Source organism: Silene latifolia, chromosome 7 (genome assembly GCF_048544455.1).
Source record: "Silene latifolia isolate original U9 population chromosome 7, ASM4854445v1, whole genome shotgun sequence".
Taxonomy (NCBI): Eukaryota; Viridiplantae; Streptophyta; class Magnoliopsida; order Caryophyllales; family Caryophyllaceae; genus Silene; species Silene latifolia.
Window position 1 is genome coordinate 37,281,062 of NC_133532.1, and position 21,938 is coordinate 37,302,999.

At 40.3% G+C, this 21,938-nt stretch overlaps 2 non-coding genes across 2 annotated transcripts; one reads left to right on the forward strand and one right to left on the reverse strand.

The window, feature by feature from the left end:
* Positions 1–6,781: 6,781 nt before the first annotated feature.
* LOC141593224 (small nucleolar RNA R71) lies at positions 6,782–6,888 on the reverse strand. Its single transcript, XR_012521326.1, has one exon. It is a non-coding gene; the product is annotated as a small nucleolar RNA R71 (small nucleolar RNA).
* Positions 6,889–21,403: 14,515 nt separating this feature from the next.
* On the forward strand, positions 21,404–21,510 carry LOC141593508 (small nucleolar RNA R71). The gene has a single exon (XR_012521587.1). It is a non-coding gene; the product is annotated as a small nucleolar RNA R71 (small nucleolar RNA).
* The last annotated feature ends 428 nt before the right edge of the window (positions 21,511–21,938 follow it).

Consider the following 21,938-nt stretch of genomic DNA (forward strand, 5'->3'; position numbering starts at 1 on the left):
ACCAAGTAACGAAGAAATGGCAGCTCTTTTAAGATCGTTGCGCGCTGCAGAATTCGTCAGAATGCATTACTGTACAGCACCCTTGGTCGATTGACTGACCTACATGGTCGATCGACCAGAGCGCGAATTCCAAAAGCTACTGTAGGGTACCTTGGTCGATCGACTGGGTCTAGTGGTCGATCGACCACCCCACGAGCTGACGCGCAAAATAAAAGACGATTAGAAAGCCCATATGTAATTAGGTTTTAAGAAAAGTATTACGAGACTTGGCTATATAACTTAATACCTTTCCACTGTATCAATCATCTAGTTTTCATTAGTTCGTAGTTTTAGATATCAATTCATACATTAGTTTAGTTTACACACTTGGTTAATTCTTAATAAAGCTCATTGCTTCCGGATCTTATTCATTGCTCTTTGTTTCGGTATTCTTCTTGTTCATTTATTTTCATTTTTACATTTATTGCTTCATTAGATTAGTCATTGCTAGTTTAGGAACCCTAAGCCCTTTATTCATAGTTTTATGCAATTTATTCATTCTCCTAGTATTATTATGCAATCCGTTATGCTTTTCATCAGTTTAGTTGTTGTTACCAATCTTAATATGCGTAGCTAGGCACCCCTTGCTAGGATGTAGGCAATCTATAGCGTAGATGGCATTAGAATAGGTGACCCCCGGATTAGGGCTTGGTCGACCGACTGGCTTACCTGGTCGGTCGACTGAGTCGGGTGGTTTGTCGATCGGGGTAGCTGGTCGGTCGACCACCTTCGTGTTCGATTTGCTTCGTTTAATTCGTTAACTGCAATATCTATCAATGAGACCTAGCGGAGACTTGTTAGATGCTTAGTTTTGACCAACCCGTAGATCGAAAGATATGGAAGGGCTAAGATTAACGAATTGAGACGGCTAAATTGCTAGACTGAAAGGTAAGTGATTTAGGCATTAGGACCACTAGTCAAGAACGAAAGTTAGCATTGGTGACACCTAGGGACTAATAGCATAGACCGAGAGGGGCTATTAGTTGACTTGGACCGAGAGGACTTGCCATACCCATCATCCACGACCGTATTTCGAGACTGATCAAGACTTATGTGCCATCGTAGCCGTAGTGACTCGATCATCCTAGCTTCTCTTTATTATCTGTTTACATCATTTCCTTTATTGCTTTTCTATTTTTATTTGCATTAGTTATTACTCAATCAAAACCCCCTTACCTTAAACTAAAATATAAAGACAACTAGAATTCCCCGCTCTCTCGTGGTTCCACCGCTACCGCTATCTATAGTTGTAGTCGGAATTATAAATATTATTTTTGACACCTTGCGACGGGTATCAAATTTTGGGGTCTAGTGGTCGATCGACCACCACACGAGCTGACGCGCAAAATAAAAGACGATTAGAAAGCCCATATGTAATTAGGTTTTAAGAAAAGTATTACGAGACTTGGCTATATAACGTAATACCTTTCCACTGTATCAATCATCTAGTTTTCATTAGTTCGTAGTTTTAGATCTCAATTCATACATTAGTTTAGTTTACACACTTGGTTAATTCTTAATAAAGCTCATTGCTTCCGGATCTTATTCATTGCTCTTTGTTTCGGTATTCTTCTTGTTCATTTATTTTCATTTTTACATTTATTGCTTCATTAGATTAGTCATTGCTAGTTTAGGAACCCTAAGCCCTTTATTCATAGTTTTATGCAATTTATTCATTCTCCTAGTATTATTATGCAATCCGTTATGCTTTTCATCAGTTTAGTTGTTGTTACCAATCTTAATATGCGTAGCTAGGCACCCCTTGCTTGGATGTAGGCAATCTATAGCGTAGATGGCATTAGAATAGGTGACCCCCGGATTAGGGCTTGGTCGACCGACTGGCTTACCTGGTCGGTCGACTGAGTCGGGTGGTCGGTCGACTGGGGTAGCTGGTCGGTCGACCACCTTCGTGTCTGATTTGCTTCGTTTAATTCGTTAACTGCAATATCTATCAATGAGACCTAGCGGAGACTTGTTAGATGCTTAGTTTTGACCAACCCGTAGATCGAAAGATATGGAAGGGCTAAGATTAACGAATTGAGACGGCTAAATTGCTAGACTGAAAGGTAAGTGATTTAGGCATTAGGACCACTAGTCAAGAACGAAAGTTAGCATTGGTGACACCTAGGGACAAATAGCATAGACCGAGAGGGGCTATTAGTTGACTTGGACTGAGAGGACTTGCCATACCCATCATCCACGACCGTATTTCGAGACTGATCAAGACTTATGTGCCATCGTAGCTGTAGTGACCCGATCATCCTAGCTTCTCTTTATTATCTGTTTACATCATTTCCTTTATTGCTTTTCTATTTTTATTTGCATTAGTTATTACTCAATCAAAACCCCCCTTACCTTAAACTAAAATATAAAGACAACTAGAATTCCCCCGCCTCTCTGTGGTTCGACCCTGCTACCGCTATCTATAGTTGTAGTCGGAATTATAAATATTATTTTTGACACCTTGCGACGGGTATCAAATTTTGGGGTCTAGTGGTCGATCGACCACCACACGAGCTGACGCGCAAAATAAAAGACGATTAGAAAGCCCATATGTAATTAGGTTTTAAGAAAAGTATTACGAGACTTGGCTATATAACGTAATACCTTTCCACTGTATCAATCATCTAGTTTTCATTAGTTCGTAGTTTTAGATCTCAATTCATACATTAGTTTAGTTTACACACTTGGTTAATTCTTAATAAAGCTCATTGCTTCCGGATCTTATTCATTGCTCTTTGTTTCGGTATTCTTCTTGTTCTTTTATTTTCAGTTTTACATTTATTGCTTCATTAGATTAGTCATTGCTAGTTTAGGAACCCTAAGCCCTTTATTCATAGTTTTATGCAATTTGTTCATTCTCGTTGTATTATTATGCAATCCGTTATGCTTTTCATCAGTTTAGTTGTTGTTACCATTCTTAATATGCGTAGCTAGGCACCCCTTGCTAGGATGTAGGCGATCTATAGCGTAGATGGCATTAGAATAGCTGACCCCCGGATTAGGGCTTGGTCGACCGACTGGCTTACGTGGTCGGTCGACTGAGTCGGGTGGTCGGTCGACTGGGGTAGCTAGTCGGTCGACCACCTTCGTGTCTGATTTGCTTCGTTTAATTCGTTAAGTGCAATATCTATCAATGAGACCTAGCGGAGACTTGTTAGATGCTTAGTTTTGACCAACCCGTAGATCGAAAGATAGGGAAGGGCTTAGATTAACGAATTGAGACGGCTAAATTGCTAGACTGAAAGGTAAGTGATTTAGGCATTAGGACCACTAGTCAAGAACGAAAGTTAGCATTGGTGACACCTAGGGACTAATAGCATAGACCGAGAGAGGCTATTAGTTGACTTGGACTGAGTGGACTTGCCATACCCATCATCCATGACCGTATTTCGAGACTTATCAAGACTTATGTGCCATCGTAGCTGTAGTGACCCGATCATCCTAGCTTCTCTTTATTCTGTTTACATTATTTCCTTTATTGCTTTTCTATTTTTATTTGCATTAGTTATTACTCAATCAAAATCCCCCTTACCTTAAACTAAAATATAAAGACAACTAGAATTCCCCCGCCTCTATGTGGTTCGACCCTCCTACCGCTATCTATAGTTGTAGTCGGAATTATAAATATTATTTTTGACAGCCTACGACGGGTATCAAATTTTGGGGTCTAGTGGTCGATCGACCACCACACGAGCTGACGCGCAAAATAAAAGACGATTAGAAAGCCCATATGTAATTAGGTTTTAAGAAAAGTATTACGAGACTTGGCTATATAACGTAATACCTTTCCACTGTATCAATCATCTAGTTTTCATTAGTTCGTAGTTTTAGATCTCAATTCATACATTAGTTTAGTTTACACACTTGGTTAATTCTTAATAAAGCTCATTGCTTCCGGATCTTATTCATTGCTCTTTGTTTCGGTATTCTTCTTGTTCTTTTATTTTCAGTTTTACATTTATTGCTTCATTAGATTAGTCATTGCTAGTTTAGGAACCCTAAGCCCTTTATTCATAGTTTTATGCAATTTGTTCATTCTCGTTGTATTATTATGCAATCCGTTATGCTTTTCATCAGTTTAGTTGTTGTTACCAATCTTAATATGCGTAGCTAGGCACCCCTTGCTAGGATGTAGGCGATCTATAGCGTAGATGGCATTAGAATTGGTGACCCCCGGATTAGGGCTTGGTCGACCGACTGGATTACCTGGTCGGTCGACTGAGTCGGGTGGTCAGTCGACTGGGGTAGCTGGTCGGTCGACCACCTTCGTGTCTGATTTGCTTCGTTTAATTCGTTAAGTGCAATATCTATCAATGAGACCTAGCGGAGACTTGTTAGATACTTAGTTTTGACCAACCCGTAGATCGAAAGATAGGGAAGGGCTTAGATTAACGAATTGAGACTAGCTAAATTGCTAGAGGCGAAAGGTAATTGATTTAGGCATTAGGACCACTAGTCAAGAACGAAAGTTAGCATTGGTGACACCTAGGGACTAATAGCATAGACCGAGAGGGGCTATTATTTGACTTGGACCGAGAGGACTTGCCATACCCATCATCCACGACCGTATTTCGAGACTTATCTAGACTTATGTGCCATCGTAGCTGTAGTGACCCGATCATCCTAGCTTCTCTTTATTATCTGTTTACATCATTTCCTTTATTGCTTTTCTATTTTTATTTGCATTAGTTATTACTCAATCAAAACCCCCTTACCTTAAACTAAAATATAAAGACAACTAGAATTCCCCCGCCTCTCTGTGGTTCGACCCTGCTACCGCTATCTATAGTTGTAGTCGGAATTATAAATATTATTTTTGACACCTTACGACGGGTACCAAATTTTGGGGTCTAGTGGTCGATCGACCACCCCACGAGCTGACGCGCAAAATAAAAGACGATTAGAAAGCCCATATGTAATTAGGTTTTAAGAAAAGTATTACGAGACTTGGCTATATAACGTAATACCTTTCCACTGTATAAATCATCTAGTTTTCATTAGTTCGTAGTTTTAGATCTCAATTCATACATTAGTTTAGTTTACACACTTGGTTAATTCTTAATAAAGCTCATTGCTTCCGGATCTTATTCATTGCTCTTTGTTTCGGTATTCTTCTTGTTCTTTTATTTTCAGTTTTACATATATTGCTTCATTAGATTAGTCATTGCTAGTTTAGGAACCCTAAGCCCTTTATTCATAGTTTTATGCAATTTATTCATTCTCCTAGTATTATTATGCAATCCGTTATGCTTTTCATCAGTTTAGTTGTTGTTACCAATCTTAATATGCGTAGCTAGGCACCCCTTGCTAGGATGTAGGCGATCTATAGCGAAGATGGCATTAGAATAGGTGACCCCCGGATTAGGGCTTGGTCGACCGACTGGCTTACCTGGTCGGTCGACTGAGTCGGGTGGTCGGTCGACTGGGGTAGCTGGTCGGTCGACCACCTTCGTGTCTGATTTGCTTCGTTTAATTCGTTAAGTGCAATATCTATCGATCAATGAGACCTAGCGGAGACTTGTTAGATGCTTAGTTTTGACCAACCCGTAGATCGAAAGATAGGGAAGGGCTTAGATTAACGAATTGAGACGGCTAAATTGCTAGACTGAAAGGTAAGTGATTTAGGCATTAGGACCACTAGTTAAGAATGAAAGTTAGCATTGGTGACACCTAGGGACTAATAGCATAGACCGAGAGGGGCTATTAGTTGACTTGGACCGAGAGGACTTGCCATACCCATCATCCGCGACCGTATTTCGAGACTTATCTAGACTTATGTGCCATCGTAGCTGTAGTGACCCGATCATCCTAGCTTCTCTTTATTATCTGTTTACATCATTTCCTTTATTGCTTTTCTATTTTTATTTGCATTAGTTATTACTCAATCAAAACCCCCCTCACCTTAAACTAAAATATAAAGACAACTAGAATTCCCCCGCCTCTCTGTGGTTCGACCCTGCTACCGCTATCTATAGTTGTAGTCGGAATTATAAATATTATTTTTGACACCTTACGACGGGTATCAAATTTTGGCGCCGTTGCCGGGGAGGCAATTGTTTAAAATTATTAGTTGTTTATTTTTAGCCTTTTTCTAGTTTAAGGGACAACTGTTCCTTAAACTCTTCTTATATTCTACTTGTAGTTTCTTCTTATGCGCAGGTCACAGGGTGGTGAATTACTACCATTCAATCCTGAGATTGAGAAGACTTTGCGTGAGTTGAGACGATCATCTAGGGTATTGCCGACAGAGGAAGAGCTGAGTACTCTGTCTAGTTACTACTAGAACGCTTTATTTGAGGAGGATCCACCTTCATCTCCTGTTTCCACTTCTTCAGCTGAGACCGTCACATCTCCAGACATGGCTGAAGAAGCAAGTATAGCTAGTCACTCTGAGCCGACAGCTGAGAATCTCTATAAGGGATTCACATTACCAGGGACGGACAGAAAATTCGAGCCAAAGCCGTCCTATATCAACTTGGTTGAGAGAAACCAATTCGGGGGAGCTGCAAATGAAGATGCAGCCAAACATATGGAGACATTCATTGATTATTGCTGTTCCATACCCCCACCAACTGGTGTGACCCAGGACCAGGTGAAGGAAACAATGTTCATATTCTCTCTTCGTGATGCTGCAAAGGAGTGGTACAGAGACCTGGATCGAGCTGCTAATGGGATCACTGATTGGAATTCGCTGGCCTTGGCATTCTATAAGAAATATTTCTCTGCCTCGAAGACCAATGCCATCAGAGCTCAGATCACGAGCTTTAAACAGGGTCCTGATGAGAATTTTCATGAGGCATGGGTCCGTTTCAAGAAGCTGGTGCGAACTATTCCGCACCATGGGTTTGAGAAGTGGAGCTTATGCAATCAGTTTTATAATGGCCTCTATGACGATCAGAGAGCTATCCAGGATGCTGCAGCCAGTGGCAGATTCCAGGAGAATGTTGGAGAGACTAAGGGATGGAAGATTATTGATGATTTGGCCACCCATAAAGCTGAGTATGGAAATTCCAGGGGAAATCAAAGGAGGAGTGCTGAATCCCCTTCTGTAGCTGCATTAGAGGCTCTTACAACGAGATTTGATAAGTATGAGTTGGTAGGAGCTTCAAAAGGAGGGATATATCATGTGAATGTTGTTTCAGACGGTCCTTTCGTCTGCAAGAGATGTGGAGGAGAAGGACATGTTTCAGACAACTGTCCTAATCCCTATGAGTCTTGTGCTGCCTTTCAACATTATAGGCAGACAAACACTTATTATGAGCCGAATGTCCATCCGAATTTAAGGTGGAGTAGCCAAAATGTCCTAAATCCAACTCCACCTCCACAAAAAGAAAGAATAAAGAAAATTATGTGTCCCCTCATAAGCAAAGAATGACCATATCAAAAGCCTCCGTATGTCCCTCGAAGAAAGAACAATCCCAAAGTTCGATTTCAATGAATTGAAAAACTTGTTGCTGAAAGAGTCTCAAGCTAGAGAGGCCGGGATGAAGATGTTGGAGAGCCAAATTGCTCAATTGGCAAGCAAGAATACAACTCGAGCTCCGGGACATTTACCGACACAGACTGATCAAAAGGAGACCCTTAATGCTATTACCTTGAGGAGTGGGTCTACCCTTGATGGGCCCTCTATGGTCGAGGAAGCCACTGAGAAAGATGAGGCGGAACCAAGTAAGAAGAAGGCAGTGACGAACAATAGCAAGAAAAAGACGATCAGCAGGTATGTCAGTCGATCGACTGACATACCCAGTCGATCGACCAGTCCGCGAAAAGATACAGCTACTGTTCCTGTAGAAGTTAGTCGATCGACTGACCAACATGGTCGATCGACTGACGACGCTGCTGAGGGTGAGTCTTTTCGTCCTCCAATGCCTAATAACTTGAGGGATCACTTGTTTCGGGGTACGACTACTCCGAAAATATTGAGGCAAGACCCAAATGCTGATGGGTCTGTTCCGGTTCCGAAGTATGACCCGATGACGATTAATGGTTCATTTTGAGACGGTCTGAATAAGGGTCGAGCTACAACCAAGACAAGGTAGTGGATTTTCAGCCTAAGTCCACCGATGCCGGCATGAGAGACCTAGAGGAGAGGGCTAAGTTACTTCTTACAGCCCCCTATCCAGAGAGATTAGTGCCGACAAAGGAACATGTATCATTTAATAAATTTGAAAATGTTATTCGTAGCTTAAACGTACAAGTTCCTTTTCTTGAATTAGTTAATCAAGTGTCTGCTTACATGAAATTTATGAAGCAACTTTTGTCTAAAAAGAAGTCACTTGAAACTGTGCATTCTGTCGCACTAACTGAGGAGTCATGCTCTTATTTGACTCATACTACACCTCACAAACTAGAAGACCCAGGTAGTTTTTCCGTTCCTTGTAATATTGGCACCTTTTCTATTGAAAAGGCCTTGTGTGACCTAGGAGCTAGCATTAGCGTTATGCCTTTGAGTCTTGCTAGGAAGTTGAAACTGACTAGGTTCGCAGTTACCAACATGACAGTACAGATGGCTGATCGTTCTGCGGTCCAGCCTATAGGAGTCTTAGAGGACATTCCTGTGCAAATAGGAAAGCTTTTTTTCCCTGTTGACTTCGTTGTACTAGATATGCCCGAGGATGCCCACATTCATATCATATTGGGTAGACCATTTCTGCACACTGCTGGTGCAGTTATAGATGTTGGTTCAGGGACTTTGACCTTTAAGGTGGGGAAACATTCTATCGTCTTTGCCCAGACAGCTAAGAAGAAAGACCCCATGTGGCCAGTCACTTGTAATACGGTTTCTGAAAAGAAATCCTATTTTGTGCTTTCTGATATGCCTATCTCTAGACCTATTCCTGTTGCAACACCTCCGCCCCAGATTGGGAGCGAATTGGAGGAAGATTTTTCTGTTTTGGATATTGCAGGATCTGGTTTGGGGAAGGAAGAGCCGCATGTTGCTCCAGCTGTGAAGGAGCCAATCGTTTCAAGAGGCGGCTTAGGATGTCTTAGCTATGGCACAGATGAGGAGCCTGATGAGGAGCCAGTCAAAGTGAGGGAGTCCGACTTGGACTTTGATGAGCCAGAAGAGGTCATTTCTTGGGAAGATGTTGAAGCTGTTGATCCGTTCAGTTCTGCGGATGTTGGAGTTGAGAAGAGTGCAGCTGAGGAGATGAGCACTGTAGAGGCTACTTCTTGTAGCCAGAAGCCGAGCAAGTGGGCCATTCCGTGGCCGTTCTTGATCAACTATTAGTTGATCAAATGCGTTTTCAAAAACTTTCATTTTATTGCTTTTGTTGAACTCCTTTTTATTGCTTTTGTGTGCGCGAGACTTCACTTTTATTTATGTTTGCTTAGGATTTAAAGACTTTTAGTCCGTTACTTTGGGTTTTGCGCAATTTTGGGCGCGTTATTATGTGATTTTACAGGTATATAGACCATATTAGCTCAAGTTATTGAGCTAATTCGAAGAAATCAAACAGTTACAGCAGCTATTCCAGTCGATCGACTGGTCTGTATGGTCGATCGACTGGCCGCACAGTTCCACGAGCTTCTGTTCCTGACATCCTGGTCGATCGACTGGGTGAGGTGGTCGATCGACCGTTGCCCGCTGATGTACCTGTTTTCGATTATTCCCCTGCTGTGTTTGGTCAATTTGCGGAGTTGAGGGAGTTTTCTCTCCACTTTTTTCTCCGACATAATTCTTTTTTCTTCCGTTTTTTTTTTATTTTTGCACATAATTACCGCTTCAACTTTGCTTTCTTGGTTTTATGCATGGTTTTGTTTGTCTTTTCAGGTACTTATTGGTAGCACTGCTGGCTACTGAAACCTCCTAGCTCACGCTGGTTTGGGGAGGTTTCCTTTTGCTGCGCTTAAAGTCTTGTGAGTTTCCGAGTCTTTACTTCCTGTCTTATTTAATTAATTTATCGCAAAATCCCATTTCCTTTTCTATTTTCATTACATGATTTTGCACAATGGGGACATTGTGTGATTTGGTTTGGGGAAGGGTTTTGTATTGCATTCACATGTTTTATTACATTTCTGTTTCACGTTTATTGCATTTCAGTTTGCATTGTCTATTTCATTTCTCTTATATATACAAAAATTCAAAAACAAAAAAATTGAAAAATTTCAAAAATTCAAAAAAATTGCACTTTTATTTTAGCATGTAGGTCGAGTCGGAACGGTAGTATTTCAATGATGACATTGCATTTGCATCTTTTTATGCCTAAGCCTTGCTAAATTGACATGTTATTAGTAGAATCATATATGCATAGTCTACGAGTTTTCGTTAAATTTCTTGCTGAACTTTAGACTTGACTTGGATTTTTGGCAAACTACATCATTTTCTGAGGTTTAGAGCTTATAACTGGTGTCATTCATGACCAGTTTATCTAGGATTGTGAGTAGTTTCTCCTTATGAGACATGTTACATTAATATGCATAAATATGAACTTAATCTGCTTAATACCTGTATGCATTCGGTTTGTGGTTTGTTGACACATGTGGAAGAGGTTTTCCTTTATTCATTTTGCCCATAAGCTCCACACTGCCAAAAATAGCCTTTTTGTCCCGTTAACTACATCCTACAATTAGCCTGCCCTTGTCAAGATAGTAGTTTATGTTCTTGGGATTGTTACTTTGTTTTTGGTAGCTAATGCTCGTCTTGAGATGTTGTTGGGAAGATGGAAAAGGAAAGAAAAGTTGAAAGAAAATAGAAAAGAAAGAAAAAAAAAGAAAGAATAATGATTCGAAAAGAAAAAAAAAAAAGAAACGCATGTGTACTGTAGAGGGCGGTCGATCGACTGGCCTCATTGGTCGATCGATTGAAGCCCGATGAAGAAGAAAAAAAAATCAATTCGCATGATTCAAAGTCCTTATTAAATGGCGATTTTTGCTCCCATGTTGCATTTGTACCTTATGGGGAGTTGATTGATTATTATGGAGGTTGCGATATTTGTGCTTGATAATTAGCACCGTTTCGATTGAAATTTTGAGCAAGAAGTTGGATGTTGTCATATGGTTCTGTTTAAGTACTAGCTTGATCACCTATACCTCCACATTCCCATAAATGTTTTGCCTCTTCTTACCCATTGCCTCACATATCCATATTTACCTCGGCATGTGTCATGGTCATTTGTTTGGTTGGAATGCATATGTATGGTTGTAGAGATCATTTTCATATTAGATTGCAGGCATGTTCTTATAGGTCGTAGTTAGGTGAGTGTCACTACAAAATGAATTCTTTCCATCTTTACATTATTCACCTGTGCTTATGTGTGATATGAGCGACCCGTGAGAGTCCAAATTGATAAGTCTCTACAGTTGACGGTTCAACAACTTTTAACGACATTCATAACTCGTTTGCATGATTCATATTGCTAATTGATTGTTAGTTATTGCATTAAATTGGTTTAGGCTATACATTTTGCAATTCGCTCTGAGATTGAACTCGTTCCATTAGGTTTTAGGATCGAGTCTTGTTCTTGCTTGGGGACAAGCAGGGGTTTGGTTTGGGGAAGTTTGATGCGTGTCCTAAATATGATGTTTTACACCTCATTTTACACGCATTTCAGAGCTCATTTATGTAGTTTATGCTACTATTCTCCCTATTTCCGTCTACTTTCGTGTTTTTGTACATTATTGTAGAAATGTGAAGAATCCAGCGGAAATCAAGCTAAATCCGTCCTCAAGTACTTTGCATTACATGTGACGTGAAGTATTTACTCAAGGAACGAGCTTGGTGCGCATTTCGAGGCCTGAAAGACAACTTTATGGAGAATTTAGAAGCGGACTATCAGCTAAAGCAGTCGATCGATTGGCCTTCATGGTTGATCGACCAGAGCACGACATACAGGAACTCCTGTGCATTGCAGTCCAGTCGATCGACCGGTCACAGTGGTCGATCGACCAAGCCGCTAATCTGCGTGAATTAAGAGATTGAGGAATAGGAAGCCCATTGTGTTTTAGGTTTTGAGAATAGAGTTACGCGATATTCTATATAACGTAACCTAGGTTATTCAGAATAATCATCTAGTTTTTATCAAGCTTTAATCGAGTTTTATCATCAGAAATTAGGGTTCGAAAGATTGTTTCGTATTCAATACAATTTACTTTTGCATTCGTTTTTGGATCTTTGTTCTGCAATTCCTTACTCCTGATTCTTACGGTATTTCTTTGTTCTATTATTCAGTTTTATCACTTTATTTGTTCATAGATAGAATTGCTAGATTAGTTTCCCGAAGCCGAAATTATCGTTTTATGTTATCTGTTTGTTTAATTATTTCAAGCATGAATTCAGTAGTTTTATTCGTAAATTTTATTGTTGTTTTCATCATAGTCATGAGTAGCTAAATACCCTGTGCTAGGATGTAGGGAAACTGTAGAAGTAGGCGGCATTAGAACAGTGACCTGAATCGCGCCACGGTCGATCGACCGCACACCCTAGTCGATCGACTGGCCACGTGAGATTTTCTTCGTTTTAATTAATTTAATTTCCATATTTGACGAATCGAATGCATGCGACTAGTTAAATGCTTAGTATTTGACCGACCCAATAAGATGGAAAGATAGGGGAGGGAAATAGACTACCTAATTAAGACGACTAGATTAATGAGGTCGAAAGATAAGTTAATTTAGACATTTTAGTCACTTTTCAGGACGAAAGTTAGCATTAGTGATATTAGGGACTTGTAGCGAGATCGAAAGATGCTACCTGTAAGAATGGACCGAGAGGACTTCTTATTTTCCCGTCTCACGTGATTGTTTTAGACCTACTTAGTATGCTGCCTGATCGGAGCCATTTAGTTCACAAATTAAGCAAATGTGGTCGTTGGTCAATGGTCGATACAAAACACAATTTATACTTCACAAACAACTCTACAAATTAGTAAAGAGGCAAGTAAAGGTCGGATCCCAAGGGACGGGTATTGAAAACGAAGATTTCTATTGCTACTAGTGGTGTCTAGGGGTGTCACAAGTTGGGTTGATATAGAAGGTTACTAAACTAAAATAGCAATGAAAATAAACTAACAAGGTAAATGGAATAAGGGTGTAAATAATTGATTAAAAGCACTAGGGTGTCATGGGTTCATAGGGGATTCATGGGATATGATCATACAAACATGTTCTCAAATTATAAGCAAGCAATTATTGTTGTGATGGATTGAGTTGGGTTATATCTTACAATCCTAGGAAAGTTTGGGTCCCGGAGCCGAATCTCTTGGATTGTACAACACCTACAAGTCGACTTAATCTTCCCTACTTAACACATGCATGGTCTAACAAGACTCGAGTTGGGTTATGTCTTACAAGTCAAGTTGAAGAGATAGTAGATGATAATAAATGCAAGGATTCATAGGCTTAGCATTTCATCAAACATAACATGTGCATGCATTAAGATCAAAACAAGCAAGCAAATAAGATATGAAAGCATATTGATTTAAGCATGAATCATCCCCATGTTGGTTTCCCTTAATCACCCATTAAACCCTAGCTAAGAGACTACTCACTCATTATCATATTGATCATGCTAGAAAGGTTGTCAATCATACTAACATAATGAAACATGATGAATAAATGAAAGTAATTAGCAATAATTAAAAAGGGATTAAGAGATTATACCTACTAATGATTCCAATAATAAAGCAAGAATAATAGAAGTACTTGAATCCTAGATTGAGAGGTTGTCAATCTCCCAATAATAACCCAAATAATCTTCAATTACCCAAAATAAAGTAAGAACAAGAGAGAGATTAAGGAACTAAAACTTGGATTAAAACTTGATTAATACTTGATTACAATATTGAAGAGAGATTTGATTGATATTAACTACTCTAATTATTGATTAGAAGAACATGCTCCTCTAATTAGACTAATGGGGTATTTATAGTGAAAATTAGGGAGGATGCATTAGGGTTAACTAAGGGCTAAACTAGTAATTACACTTTTTAAGTTGAGCAAGGAGACTCCGGTATTCAATGAGAGAAGGGCGTCTCCATTTTGTAACTTGAAGGACGAAACCATCTTTGTCTTTGTGATCCGAGCGGATGGAGGTCGAGACGGACGGATGGGGCATGGACGATCCGAGCGGATCAAGGCGTAAGACGCTCGGATTGGGCCTGGGGGATCCGAGCGGATCCTGGGTAAGGACGCTCGGATTGAGCTGGGCGGACGGACGGATCGTGGATGATCCGTTCGGATTCTTCTACAGCGTCATTCCTTCTTCTTTTCTTCCCTTTTCTTCATAGAATCCTTGGGGATTTCCTTGGGGACTCAAGGATCCTTTCTCAACATTGATCTTCTACTTAGCTATGTACAAAGGCCTTCTAGTCTTGTCTCTCCTTGATGCTTGGTCATTGAATATGATCCATTTAGCCTTGTTTTGCCATGAAAATGCAAGATTCTTACTCCTTTCCTACCAAGGGATCAAAATCTCAAAGAATATGCAAAACAAAGATCTAAAGATAAGAAATGACCCAAATAAGCACTAAAAAGCATAGAAACAATGGTAATTCGGGGGCTAAATATGCGCCAATTATGGTCGCATCAAATATCCCCAAACCGAACCTTTGCTCGTCCCGAGTAAAGAGGTGACAAAGACTAGGACCAATACTAACCTAACCTAATAATAATAGCCGATATGAGACAATTAGCGGGTCTCACTCCGCCCCTTCAACTCACAACAAGACAACCATGAGGTAGGATGCCTTCTTGCAAGGCAAGGTGGGTCTTGCCAAAATGGCGACACATCCAAACATTAAGCACATAAAAATCACATAATGGATGCATCTACAAAAGAATAGCCACTCCCTCATCAAGTGGCGGAGGCACTAAAGAGGAACAAATTTAAGAGCATGTAATCCTTCACAAATACTAGTTCAACAAATTACTAAGTCTAAGAGGATGGCACTAAATCACCTCCAAATGGTGTTAAACTAGACTACTTTCGTCCTCAATTTCCAAATGCTTTCGTCAAGAGCGATCGGATGGTGGTGGAATGATGATCCCTATGATGCTAGTGGCATATGACATGACAAGTCTCGAATTCTCTACAAAAGTAAAGGTCATGGATCGTCCCAAGCTCGACCAAGTGGCTTGACAAAAAGGCTTTTTGGGAATGAAATGCTCAAATCTTTATTCACAATGGTTGGATATGACTAGTATTTCAAAATTGTCCTCATTTCACTTTCACATTTCAAAAATTTAAGATGGGGTTTGTCCCTTCCGGGCTAGTGTCCTTTGCTTTCGCCAATCGCTTATTAGGCAACCGGTTAACCTCTAGACAATAGCTTTTTGGGGTGAAGTCACTCTGTCTCTGGGCGGCCGAATTCACAACCGTATGGGGGCCCAATTCAATGGATCCCACACCAAAGCACATCGAAGTGGTAAACCTCCATCAAAACAACTTAAAAATTCTCAACATTCAACAATTCATAACGCTTGAGGTTTCCTTGGCATTACATTACTTCCACATGACAAAATTTGTTTGAGATGAGCACTTCAAGCTTATTGATAGAAAATATTTTTGGGTTGCCTTACCACAAGGTCAAACAAGGTCACCTAGACAAGTTAACCAAGTCCATATCGCATCACGGGGTTGGATAGGTGACTCACATGCAAACTCTTGACTAGGCCTTGGGTCATGGGTCAAAAGACACTAGTATGACACTATCTAGGGTGTTTTACAACCATTCTAGTAGGCAAAGTCTTGAGTTGAACAAGTATTTATAATGGCTTAGTTGCTCTTGTCAAAGTTCCAAAATAGGCATTTTTTCAAAACATTTCTAACATGCAACTACATGCCATGATGCAACTAATATAAACATCCTAATGCAAGTGATTCTACCAACTAGCATGACATATAAACTAAATGCAAATCCTAAGTTCACATTGTTTTTACCGCATCAATCAAAATAAAGCCACATAGTCATTAACATAAAGAGGAAAAAGGAGATTGAAAAGATCATACCATGCGGTCTTCAATATCCTCATGTCTCGGATGTGGCGTAGTCAATCAAAGTGAAAAAGGATGAACAAACACAATATATACAAGACTATATATACAAAGGAAATGAACTTGTTTTTGGTTTTTTTCAATTTTCAAATTTTTATGATTTTTGAAATTTTTCAATTTTTATGGTTTTTGAATAAAAGTTAAGTGTTAGAATTCCCATCCCCACACTAATATGGGCATTGTCCTCAATGGCCAAAATGATGGAAATTATGCAAGAGTGATGCATGATTTTCTATATTAAATGCAATTCTACACTAAACTACACTACATGATGCATGTTGTTTTGTTATGACGGAGAGGATAATTTAAATTACCTCCCGTTGCGTATGCATCAACTTCCCCAAACCAAGCAAGACACTATTGCTAATGTCAAAGTATGGGGGAGTTCGTGCACATGCTATGCTATGCATGAGACTAGATTGTCATTTTGGATTTTCAAAAATGGGAACAAAAAAGAACACCTCAAAGGAACCGAGGTGTGAGTCCTTTGATGTTGCTAGGACTAAACTAACCAATGATCAAAATGAGAATAAAATACAAAGAGATATAGACAAACCGTGGGAGAGTAGGAATCTCCAAGGCTAGTCTTCCATCATACTACTATCATCACCACTTCCCTCATGAGAAGTGGTCTCATTGCCACTTTCCTTGGCACTTTCTTCATTGCTTTCCTCATCATCATCTTCACCATCTTCTCCTTCTTCATCATCTCCACTTGCTTCTTCCTCAATGTTATCATCAATCTCCTCATCATTTCCAACAACCTCATTATCTTCCACCACATCCCTTGATGCACCCGGGAACAAAGCTTCTCTATCCGCCCAACTAGGCAAAGGACAAGATGGATCAAGGAGTCCTTGCCTAGCTAAATGTAGGAGGGGAGGATATTGAGCTAGATATGCATTCTTCCGGTCTTCATAAGCTTGCTTGTGCATGGCTCTCATAAGAAGAGTTACATAGTCTTTCCCAATTTCAATTCCTTCCGGCGTAAACTCTTCATAGTCATAGGGGTAAGGTGGTATGATAATGGAAGAGGAGGGGGCCTCATGGTCACCCTTTTGTTGTTGAATGATGTACTCGGCTTCTTTGGTTAGGGAAAGTAAATAGTTGGTCCGGTGGACACTAAGACGGCAAATCTTTGCGGGCAAAGTGAATGAACGAGCCTCACTAGTAAGCCACCCATACTTGGTATCAAGGGAATTGTGAACAACCCATTTGAACTTGTTAATCAAGATGGACATATCAATGAGATGGCCACCATCCTTAGCCTTGTACTTGCTATCCTTATTGAAATTAGGATCAAAGTGCTTGGCTAGGACCGTGACAAGGCCGCCATTAACAATTACGGTTTGACCCTTCTTCCCACTATCTACATGAAGCCATCTATCAACCAATAGCCTCAAACAATTGTAAGGCTTGGTGTGAATTCTTCCAATATTCAAAGTTGATTCAAGGAGAATAAAATCGAGTCCCGTGAAATGATTGGTGTCTCTTCTAGCAATTATGGTATTTCCCACAACTTTGTGCCATATTCTTATGCCCGGATGATGGACCAAGAGAGCACGACAAGCATGAAAATCTTCATATTTCTTCCCGGAGATTGCCTCCCAAAGAGGCGCGGGATCGTACTTCCCATATTGCTTATAGAATTTATGTTCATCACTAAGACCCAAAATTGCACCCAATTAGGAAAGGAAATGCGTCTACTAGTGTTAGCTAGACGAAACTCAATATTTTCCCTATTCTCAACTTTTGTCACTTTCAAGGAACTTAAGAATTCCAAGACAAGGGAGGGGTATGTTACTTCTTTCATTTCAAACAATTTCTTTAAACCCATGGCATTGAAAAAGACTCTTGTTTGTTCAAGGACACCTAGCTTCTCTAAGGTTTTTTCACATATGAACTTGGTGGATTGAATTTGTTTCATAGCAAACTTGACAAATGAATTTCTATGGTCATCGGAAATGAAAGTTACCTCCGGATAATGCAAGAGTTGATTAATTACCGGAGTAGAAGGTGATGCTTCCATAGAAATTTGTTGAGGTTGTTCCACTACCAAGCTTGGTGTTGACACCACCATTGCCAAAGCTTTCTTTGTTTGTAGAGCTTTTTGCCTTTGAGAGAGAGCCTTTGCCTTTGGTGCCTTTGTTGCTTTTGTTGCTCCCTTTGTTCTTGCCATTTGATGAACAAACCAAGTAGAGAATCAAAAATCTTCAATTTGTAGAATGCCCAAATTGATTTTGAAAGTGAAAGGCTTTGCCTTTATGAGAACAAAAATCAATTCAAAGGTGAAGATTTTGTGCTTGGTTTTGATTTTGTTTTGGAGATGGAGTGATTAATTTGATGTTTGAAGGATGGTTTGATTTTGTTTTGGTGATTTTGTTGAGGGTTTTTGTGTTTGAGATGGAGAGGATGAGGGTTTTGGTGTTATGGGTAGTGTTTATGAATGAGTGAATGAATGAATGAAGGTGGGGGGGGGGTATTTAAAGAAACGAAAATCTCGAAGATGCAGGCACGATCCGTGCGGATTAGGCGCAATCCGCTCGGATTTTCAAGCTTCAAATTTTAAAAATCCCGCCTAAAGACGGGCGTCTCCTGGGGAAATCCGCTCGGATTTTTATTGAGGGACGGGCGTCTCTTGGGAAATCCGGACGGATTTTTATTGAGGGACGGGCGTCTCTTGGGAAATCCGGACGGATTCTCATCCAGAGATTTTTCTTGTTTTTCTTCAGCTTCAAGACGGGCGGATTTTACCAGAGACGGACGGATCCTGGGAGACGGGCGTCTTTCCAGAAATCCGCTCGGATTCCTTAAATGACAGAATTCTTCACTTTTTGCACACCCCAAGACGGGCGTCTTCGAGCCGGACGCTCGGATCCTCTGCAGACGGGCGGATTTTCCAAAATCCGCTCGGATTCTTCCTTGATTACACGGATCCTTGCGCAAACCCTTTCCTTAACATTCTTTCTTTCTTTCAAATCTTGTGCTCTTCATTGTGGGGGCACTACTAAGGCGTGAATAGCCTAGGCAATTGCCATCCCCACACTAAGGTAAATCACTACACATCAATTAAAATCATTAGTCCCTCCCTCACTTCTCTCTTTTCATGACAATTATTTTGATCAAGGTAAATAAAATCCAAAAATGACAAAAATGCAATGCAAAAATTAAATGTAAGTTAGGGAGTTAGAAATATTTACAAGTGGTGGTTTAAGGAGGACTCCACCAAACTCTCATTCTTGATGAGATGTCAAGGAGGCATGTTCAAGGTGTTGTTGATGTTGCTCAACACCTCGAAGAAGTAATTAAAAGCTTGTTCATTGTTGTGGTAGAGGTCCTCAATAGACCGTGGCCCTTGTTGTTGATCATGATCGATGGCATGCCCAATGTAGGGATTAAAGATCCCTTCAAATTCGTCGTCCCAAAGACCACAAACTTCATTGAGTTGATCATTGAAAATCTCTTGCTTGGATGGAGACAACTCTCCCAAATTCTTCTTTTGGCTAATGAGGCCATCTTCTTCTTCCTTGGTTGATTTTGATGAGCTTTGCAAGCTCTTCTTGTCACAATTCACTTGCTCTTTGAATGGAGCATCTTCAACTTTCTTCCTCCATTGGAGTTCCGATTTCTTCTTTTCATCTTTCCTAGCTATAGTGATCAATCATGAAACATGGCTCATGCAAACGAGGAGCTCTCATGGTCTTGTCAAGATTAAAAGTTATGCTTTCATCTCCCACTTCTAGAGTGAGCTCTCCATGTTTCACATCAATCACCGCACCCGCGGTGTGTAGGAAAGGTCTTCCTAAGATGATTGGAATGTTGGAATCTTCCTCCATATCAACAATGACAAAGTCCACCGGGATGAAAAACTTCCCAATTCGCACGGGGACATCTTCCCATATCCCTAGCGGTGTCTTCGTCGATCTATCGGCCATTTGAAGTGTGATATTGGTACATTTAAGCTCTCCCATTCCCAACCTTTTACTTACCGAGTACGGCATGACACTCACACTAGCCCCTAGATCACATAAGGCTTTGTTGATCGTTGTGTCGCCAATGGTACACGGTATTGAGAAGCTTCCAGGATCCTTTAACTTTGGAGGTGAACTCCCTTGAAGTATGGCACTACTCACCTTAGTGAAGGCGATAGTCTCAAGTTTCCGGATCGACTTCTTCTTTGTGAGAATATCCTTCATGTATTTCGCATAGGCCGGAACGTGATTGATTAATTCCGTGAAAGGAATTGAGACTTCTAAGTTCTTCACAATTTCCATGAACTTTCCAAGTTGATCATCAAATTTGGGCTTGGCTTGACGACTTGGAAAAGGAAGTCTAATCACAATGGGCTCCTTTTCTTTGGCTTTGTCTTCATTTTTCTTTGAATTTTCTTCTTTTGATGATTCCCCTTCTTTGGGACTTTGCACCACAACTTCATTCTCACTAGCTCTCACAACTTCATCCTCAACTTGCTCCTTTGGTGCTTCATATCTTGTACCACTTCTCAAGTGAATGGCACTAACCGTTTCATGTCTAGGGGATTACTTTGAGGTGGTAATTGCCCTTTTTGTCTTTGTGAGCTTGAAGATGCTAGTTGGGTCAATTGTGTTTCCAACATCTTGGTGTGAGCTAGAATGTTGTTGATGGTGGTATCCTTTGCTTGGCTATCTTTTTGCATTTGAGTGAAAAATTCTTGTTGATTTTTTTTGCATTTGAAGGACCGCTTTTTGGACATCAAAACTTTGGTCATTTTGGTGATTGTATGGATTTTGATTTTGGTAACCTTGGTTTTGATTGAAAAAGGGTCTTTGATTTTGATTTCTCATGGGTGGTGGAGTGTATGTTGGTTGAGGGTTTTGGACATTTTGGCTCTTGTATGAGAGATTTGGATGGAACTTGGTGTTTTCATTGTAAAAATTTGAATAAGGGGTACCGCTTTTGTAAGCTTGGAAAGCATTGACTTGCTCGGTTGTTCCCCTACATTCACTTTGATAATGACCTAAGGTTCCACAATTCTCACATATCCCGCTTGGGATTGATGAGGATGCCGTCAAGGCATTGACATGATGCTTTGATGATTTTGAGCTTTCCTCAAGTCTAGCCATAGCTTGTTCAAACTTCAAGTTGATAGTGTCAATGTGAGCACTAAGTTGAGCACCCAATTGAGTAACGGTGTCCACTTCATACTTTCCTCTAGTAGCCTTGCGAGGCCTACTATATTGCGAATTATGGACCGCCATTTCCTCAATCTTGTTCCATGTTTGATTGTCATCAACTTCGGTGAACATTCCATTTGATCCCATATTGAGAATGTTCCTTGAATCTTCATATAAACCATTCCAAAATTGTTGCACTAAAAACCATTTGCTAAGTCCATGGTGAGGACATGAGCGACAAATACCTTTGAACCGCTCCCAAGCTTCATACAAAGATTCTTCATCCCTTTGCTTAAAACCCGTAATTTGAGCTCTTAGCATATTAGTCTTTTCCGGTGGGTAGAATTTTTTGTAGAAAGCGAGAGCTAACTTCTTCCAAGAATCTATTCCAAGAGTGGCCTTATCAAGGCCCTTCAACCATTGCTTCGCGGTGCCGATTAACGAAAAAGGAAATAAGACCCATCTAATTTGGTCTTGAGTCACGCCTGTTTGAGAGATAGCTTCACAATAATCACAAAATGTTTCCATATGAGAATGAGGGTCCTCACTTGGCATGCCCCCGAATTGGCTCCTCTCAACTAGTTGGATGAAGGCGGACTTGGCAATAAAGTTTCCGGTAAGATGTTGTGGGGTAGGAGTACCGTTTGGTAGATCCTCCTCGGTGGGTATAGAGTGTGACGAGAATTTAGGCATTGTAGGTGGATTTTGTGTGGTATTGTTTAATGGGTTATCTTCTCCTTCTATTGCGA